The sequence below is a fragment of the Gavialis gangeticus genome, unplaced genomic scaffold, assembly GCF_001723915.1.
Source record: "Gavialis gangeticus isolate Ggan-Ray unplaced genomic scaffold, GavGan_comp1, whole genome shotgun sequence".
Classification (NCBI taxonomy): domain Eukaryota; kingdom Metazoa; phylum Chordata; order Crocodylia; family Gavialidae; genus Gavialis; species Gavialis gangeticus.
In genome coordinates this window covers 30,369,246-30,377,515 of record NW_017728998.1, presented here as the reverse complement: position 1 = coordinate 30,377,515, position 8,270 = coordinate 30,369,246, and positions in this window count along the sequence as shown.

The window sequence follows — 8,270 nt, the reverse complement described above, 5'->3', positions numbered from 1 at the left end:
AGCATTTTGTTAGTTCTGTCTAAGGACAGGAAGACCTGGTAGAGTACTGATCAGTGTGCCCTGTACCTCAGAGTTGGAGATGCCTTAAAAGTATATAAAGTGTTCTTAAGAGATACTTTTCAGAGGGTCAAAGAAATCTTTCTAACACTCATGAAAATGAATAGTAACACACTGATCTCATTCTAAACATTTTCTTTCCTGCAGCCTCATTGGATTCCACCTTGGGAACAATTTAACTTTGACTTTCCTATAGGCAAGTCACCAACATGCTCCTGGAACATTTTTAGACTCACTTATAAGTGTGCGACTGATGGGAGCATTCTGGTTTATGATCAAAAGCATCCATACCAAGCAAATGGCAATAAGCATACAAGCAAACAGCTCGTATGCTTTGAAGAGTTTTTACTGTACCTTAGAGTTCATAGCAGCTCTAGTACAAAGTGAAATGAAAAATCCCAGTGGAGTCAATGTTACCTCTCTGTGCAGATGGATCTGCGTTAGTTAACTAAGAATGCAAAGACCCTGAATGATCCTATAACTCTCTGGTAAGAAACAAAGAGTTCATTTTTGTGTTCAATGATAGTTTGCTGAATTTCTGGATTAGAATCAGTTTTCAGTGTGTTGCCTGGATAGATATTCCCAGGTATGAAAAACTAACACATTAACTTAAAACAATACTACAATGTGTTAGTCAACTAAGGCTGTAAGCAGATTAACAAATGCATTGCTATCAAAAGATACTACTACAATGCAAATGCTACATCTGCATAATTCTGCAGGAAAACTGTTCTAACTTAAATCCTGTTCCATTCAGTGTCAAAGCTCGGGCAGTTTAGGTCACTTGCATGACTACAGGATTATGCAACAATAACAGTTAGATCATAATAGTAGATGTATGCTTCCAAGCAGCAGCTCCCTCTCCCCTTTTAAGGAGGCTAAAATCTACATTTGTCCATATCCTAAGACTGTGAGGCTCACGACAGCCATAGCAATAGTCTTATTTTCTATTCTTTTCATTTGATTTGAAAAATAGATAATGGCTACTTATGCTGACCAGGCCAAAACTTACTAGAGTAATGTCATATCTGTAATATATCATCATGTTGAGCTAGTGATAAGACAAAGACTATCATGAGTTCATTTACTTAAAAGTAAAAGAAAGACAGATGGCCAGATGCTTGTTTGGTAAAATTTATTTTGCTGCTGCCAGTTTTGAGAGACTTTGGAGTTCTGAATTGTCAATCTGATAACATATTTTGTACATGCACACACACCTTTATTTATAAATACAAACTTAAAGACTTGGTTGTGGCCACTTAATTTTTTTCCTCTCCGAAGGCGTGTTCTGACAAGCGTGCATGTGCTGTTTCAAGCTCCTGGTTTGCAGCGCGATGGGGTTTTTTTGACACCAGGAGATCCTGAAATAAAAACAATGCATCTGAAAATGCAGTGTGGTGCATGTGGCAGCAGTGTGCACCACCAGAAAGGGAGCCTAGCTGGCCAGAGCCATTCTGTGGCTGCCAGCCAGGCTTGGTGCTGCTGCTGCCATGGAAGGCGGTCAGGACCCAAGGTAAGACTGCTGGGGTCAGCACAGGTGCTGGCCCCAGTCTCCCCTACCCCACCCAGGTCACTGTGCTGCACACTGGAGTGCATGTGCAGGGGTGTGCCCAGGGACAAATAGCACCAGCACAATTATGTGCCGCTGCTATTTGTCCCATGGGAAGTGGGTGCACATGTGTGCTTGTTGGGACATGGTACAACTAGAAAATATACCAATGAAGATTTAATCACTAGGGATAAAACAAACAAACAAAAAAAACCCCTCAAGCCTTTGCTCAGTTTTAGAACTGAACTTGAACAAAGCCTTTTATGAGGCATTGAGATGTTCAGCTAACTACTTTTTTGCATTACTGATATTTTAGAACACAGAGACACTACTGACACCGTTATGGAAAGCAACATTTTTCCCTTCAACATTCTGCACCTTTTCCTTTTGACACTTAGATAGGAATACACCAAAAGAGTTTGTTCTTGTACAGTTTCCAGCTCAGTTTTGTATTGACTCAGGTGACAGTTCTGATTAGCTACAGGCATCCCATCCTTTTGTGAACTAATTTCAACAAAGATCTCTGTAGGCCCTAGGACAATAGTTTTCTTTTCTCTTTTGTTTTCCTATCCTATGTTAAAAATTACGAAACTTCATGTTTAATAAATGTAAAATGGATCCATAGACTTAAGCAATCTGCTCATTTCCCTTAGTTTCCCAGTCTTTTCTCATTAGGGTGAAATACTGGCCTTATGAAAATCAAGTTTTTGCTATTGATTTCAGTGAGGCCATTATTTTAGTGCTGCTTTCTTCTCACAGCAGTGCCCTTGCCAACCTATTCTTCTAGTAGGCTGGAGGACTCTCTGCTTTCCCTGTTATCTCTATGTTTCTCTTTAGAAATAAGAATACAAAACCCAGTCAATCAGGTTATAAAGCCAAGCAACATCTTCCCTGCCCTCTGTGGATGAGAAAGAAGAGTCCTAGCCTGAGTGTACATTTGCAGGATTTCCACTTGGCTGTAGGCAGGCCAAACTTTGTGACCTTTGATTAAAACACAGAGGGCTGGATCATATTCCATTTTTTAGGTGTCTAAGTGTGCTCCTGTTCCACCTATCTCAAATCCATTAGCACTTCCATTTTTGTAATGTCTCTGCATTTCAGTTTTAAGATTAAGTCACAGAGGCAACGTCTATGCAAGACACTGACTGAGCAGTAGCTTGTTACTACTCTGCAGTAGCGTCGTGTGACACAAAGTGTGACATGTTACTACTGCACAGTAGTGTTGAGCTACTGCTCAGTCAGAGTCACCTACACACTGTTTGGCAGCACTCCTGTGCAGTAACTTTGGTCATTGCGCATGCGCAGTCATTTAGTATTGGTGTATGCCAGTACTAAATAACTGTGCAGTCAGTGTCTCATGTAAACACAGCCAGAAAGTGGTGAAGTAGAAGACCCACCTACTTTTTGTGTTAATTATTTTTCAGGGACTGAAAACTGGGTTGAATAGGATCACACAGACTCCTGATAAGTGAAAAGAATCTGGCCCTAAGTATCAGTGTTGACAATGAAGTCATAACGAAGACAAAACAGTTTAGCTACTCATTGCTACATAAACAGGCTACACTGTGTTCAGTATGTAAAACACAGTAGGTTTGAATAACAAGTTTTTGATAACTGCATTGCAATACATTTGTTTCCAAAGAAATATCCTTACCAGACTTCTCTATATTCAAGCAGGGTTGGATTAAAAAGAAATAGGCCACAGGTTGCATTGTAAAATAGGAATTTTAGTTTTGCAGCGTCTGCAACTCTTTATAGTTTTGTTTCTGTTGTATGAATTGTAGACATATACTCATTATAGTTCCAGGAGCCATGTGCTCCAAAGAAAGTGATGAAGAGTACATTAAATGTTTAGAACTGAAATATTGTGTTACTATGTTTTGAATTAGTTTTCATGAGTGCGCACGCACAAACTCTGATTATGTAAAGAATGCATACATTCCCATTGGAATGAGTAATCTTGAGTTGGTTTTTTTATCCTAGAAAATGAGCTAGCACCTTTACTTTAAAATGGGAGAAACAAAAATACTTTTAGAACCAAAACATATATTTTTATAGAGGATCGTCATTTCTATTTGCATTTAGCCTGTTCCAATAAAACAAGAAACAAAAACTTAGTGGGCTAACCAACAGGGTCTATCAGTAGCACAGGCAATTTATCACTTTTTTTTGGTTTTGCTTCAGGTTTCCCCCCCCTACCAGTTCTCTAAAACGAGGTTGGACAAATATGCTGATCCAAGGCAATCCAAATCATGAGCGGATAAATCTTTGCATGTGTACAGGCATATTTTTGTCTTTTGGGTTTCTAAGGGTCATTGTGGGAAACAAATGCTACTGATAGTAAAGTGCTAAAAGCTCACAGTCCTGTGTTTCTGTATAGTTAGTAGAGGTGAGGCTCAAGTGGAACCCAGGATCTGGGAAAGTGAACATCCAGGTGAGGTTCTGAATATTATGGCATAGCCTCACTTCTTTTATATAAGAAGACTGAAGGTAGTATCTACTATTTTCAACATGTCCACCTTCCCAGACCTCAGACTGCTAGTTATGACCCAATTTTTTGGGTCCATCCATCTGCATGGAGCTTGGCTATACTCTGATCAAAGTTCTCCATGTCAAAAGAAGAATCTCCAGTTCAGGAAGACCTACATCAAGACAACATGGTGTACTATGTTAAGAATTTAAAGCCAGATCAAAAAATATTGCAGGCACCTGCACTCAGGCCATTTAGGAATCACAACACCTAAAAGGTAAGTGCCTTACCTAAGAAGCATTATTCAAATTGATAAGGAAAGACCACCTGCCTTCCAAGAGTGATCCACTTTGTGTAGGATGCTCAGTGGGAAGGTGTCTAGAGTTAGCCAAAAGGAAAGACACAGACACAATCAAGCTTTTCCTTGGAGCTTTTGTGTTTGATTCAGGGCAAAAGATGAGGTCCTTTCATCATGTCATTCACATCTAGGTCACTCAGAAGGGAGATGCCTACATGAGCTAGAATGCCTGTCAGTGGCCAGATTTTGCCACCATTACTCCCAGTGTAATCCCATTAATATCAGTAAATGTGTATGTAGTAAGGGATGACTCAAGATGAGTAAGAGGTTGCACAATCTGGCCCAAGTAATTAGTTAAAATGTATATTTTTGACCAGCTTAAGCATAGGGGTTTGAAGATAGAATCAAATTGGATAAACTAATCAAGACTACATAAGCAGATAGTAATATTCAAGCTCTTGTTTTGCATTGAAATATTTACATATTTATGTCTTGATTACAGTAACATTTTAGGACTTGAATGAATTTAAACATAGACTTGCTGTGAACTATTTATTAACTACACACTGGGATTTTCATATATTCTAACCTTATTTTTGTGAATTTAATTTCAAATGTATAAGCCTATGGTGTTGTACTTTATATAGGAATCCTTGGATTACATTGTTCATGTCTGAATGGAGAGATTTAGCACATTATGTGGTATAGCTTAAGTGGAGATGACACTGAGCTTCACATCTGAAAGCACTGAGGGGTTTAATTATAATAAACCCTAGGGTTTTTTTTTCTGCTGGTGACACAGGCAGAAGTCACACACACAGAAATATTCAATAGCAATGTCCTTGTTTTCTTTAGTTGGAAAATGGTACACAAATAGTTTATGTTCTGAATGTGTTGCTCATGCTGACACTAGAGTCATTTAATTCAATAAGTACATTTTCCTTTTCTAGGATTCAAGGTACTGCAATGTGCATCTTCATCGTTGCCATGGTTTCATTTGTTTGTTTTTATTTTTATGTAGGTACAGAATTTCTGACCTGCAGCAGCCAGTTATATTTAAAGATTTTTCTATTATCTGTTCTGGAGCAAAAAAGCAAAGAATATTGCTATTTAGCTGACATTCTTTGTGATAGCAAATCAAGCAATTGAGGAGAGTTTACTCTAAATTCAACAAGTGTCTAACCTTTCAGGTGTACAGTAATTACACTCCATATGTCATTAATTTCTTATATGCCATCCATCAGATGCTGGTCTACTATTAGCTGTGCGATGAGTCAATATCTCTTTCTTTCAAGCTTTATAAATAGGAAGTTGTTGAGGTTAACTACTGTTTAGAAACACTTTCTGATTTCATGGCCAAATGTAAGTCCCAAGGCCAGAAGGAACAGGGGAAACAGATTTCTATTCTTCTATGGCTGAACATGTTCAACCTCATTTACGTAGATTAATATAGCTACCCTAAAATTTCAACAGTGGAGTTTTGTTCCTTTGATAAGAATTTGTATAAACTTTATCATATATAACAATAAATCAATATTGCTATGCTCATGAAAGGGCATAAGAATTGGGCAAAATATGTCCTGGAGTGAGTGGGTCAACCTGACTTGTGGGGAATGGACTTTGGATTAGTAACAAATCTCAGGCTCACCAGAGACAAAAGGGTTCTGTCTATAGAAAGTACCTCCCTCCACTATTTCAAACAATGGCTGGTTTTGGGTTGGAGGGGAGAGCTTGGTTTCTCAAATACCATCAAATTTAGCCAATTATTCTTTGGATCTGAGCACCTCATCAAACTCTCGTTGCACTACTCTGTGTCGCTCTGTTTCTTATATTTAAATATAAAGGGTTTTTTTTTTGTTCCTTTTGACTATTTGTTTTTCTCTTTTCCCTCAATAAAATGTTATTTCTGGTTCCAGGTTCTCAGAGACTCCAAGAGCTAGAGAGTAGGGAAAAGCTACCTGTGAAGGTGACCAGAGCAATTCATTTCAATTTCCTAAAGCCAGAAATAGAAGTATAGGAACCAGCATCTGGCATAACGCTCCTCTGATTAATACATGTCATTTTCTCTACTGAAAATGTAGCCTTCTGAGATATGAAGACTGCACAGAATACATGTAGAAGAAAAGTGTCTGCTATTCGCTAATACTCCCAGTACTGACCTGCCAGAACTTCCTCACACTTGTAGGCACCCAGTGTTGCACTGAAGTTGATGTTTACTTTTATGGGGGTTTTTTCTCCAAAAGCCTAAAAAAGTAGAGAAGAGACTCTACAGGGGAAGCACATCCATTCCATAATTCCCAGGGCATGTTACACACTGGGCACTCTTATGAGCTTCCTAAATGTTCTCGTGCACATGCTCAGCTTTAAAAAAAACTGAAAACTTTCTCAAAACAACAACAAGTTTCTTCCCAAACTAAATAAAAGAACTAGTCCTCTCTAAGGAATATTTCCACATCAGGTTTCATTACTTTGCCATTTTTGCTGCAGGCCTGTGGTTAGAATATTATAAAATGGAATTTTTTTTTCTCCTTTTGAACTCAGGTTATATGAAGGATTTTACTTACGTTTCCAGCAAAAATTCACCTCCAGACAAAACAGGCATCCCAAACTGTGAACATTTCAAGCAGCCATAAGTAGATGAAGCTAGGGTTCACAATGGTAAATGCTACACAACCTGAAATACAGCCTGTAAACCTAATATTGTGACAGGGTATTGGTACAGTGGATTAAGAACCTCCTCCTAGCTTTCCGTGGTCCAAATATAATGGGAAAAGGATATCCTTCAGAACTTAGGATGGGTGGAGGGGAAGCTATTGGTCCCATATGCTGGGGCTAAGTTTACTCATGTTAAATGCCCTCATTCAGGACTTGTATTCAAATAAAAAGTAGAAAAATGTGAAGAAGAATGAAGAAAAGATGGGAAAAAAGAAGGTGAACATTGGATGGTGATAGGGGAGGTTGAGGGGCAGTCTGCAGCAGTAGCCTAACCATTTCCATCATCTTGTTCCCATTCTCCCTTCTCTTACATTCCAGCTACCACCTCAACTTGCCTTATTGCAAAATCAGGTACTTAGAGATTCATAGTCCTGTACCATGTCTGTCCCTCAATTTGTTTCATGCCCCCCGCACTTATGTTTGTAAACATAAGTAGTTTGTAAACTCATGGTTTCAGCACTGATGTAGTAAGACACGTAAACATATACCTAAGGCCTGCATCCTCAAAGGTATGTAGGCAAACTCAGTTGGAGTTAGGTACTTAGATATATTTGAGGGTCCAAGCTTAAAGTTCTTAGCACATGGACCTAAGCTGCAAGTATTCACTGAAGAGTCTGACACACTTGTGGATACTTTAAACATCTCTCCCAAACATGTAGAATAATAAATTGAGACACATTTTCAAAATATTACTAATAGCTGCTAGGAAACCCACCATACTACAATGAGAGGAGAAATGCCACCCTAATGATTCTATTGATATATTAATTACTAGACATTCAAGGACAGGAACAAATCAAAACTGGCTTGTACATCCAGAACATAGATGCAACAGACCTACTGTTCATTCCACAGAGGAACAAGAGTCATGCAACTGTTTTTCTTTTAGGAACTTGCCTATATATAGAAATAATACTCTACGTGTTAGCAAGTAACTGTGTTACATCCCAAGTTCCCAGCACTCATGGGCCACTGTTCCAAAGGTACATCTCAGTTGGGTATTAAGTTATAATTTGAGACTACACAACTATGGACTATTTATGATAGACTATTTCTGTATTTTATATTCAAAATCATTTGGAGGGAAACCTTCTAATTTATTTTATTTCTTTTGCTTATATTTCATTGAAGTAAATGAGATTGGATTAAGTTTCTCACAGATCGCTATTATCTATAACCCT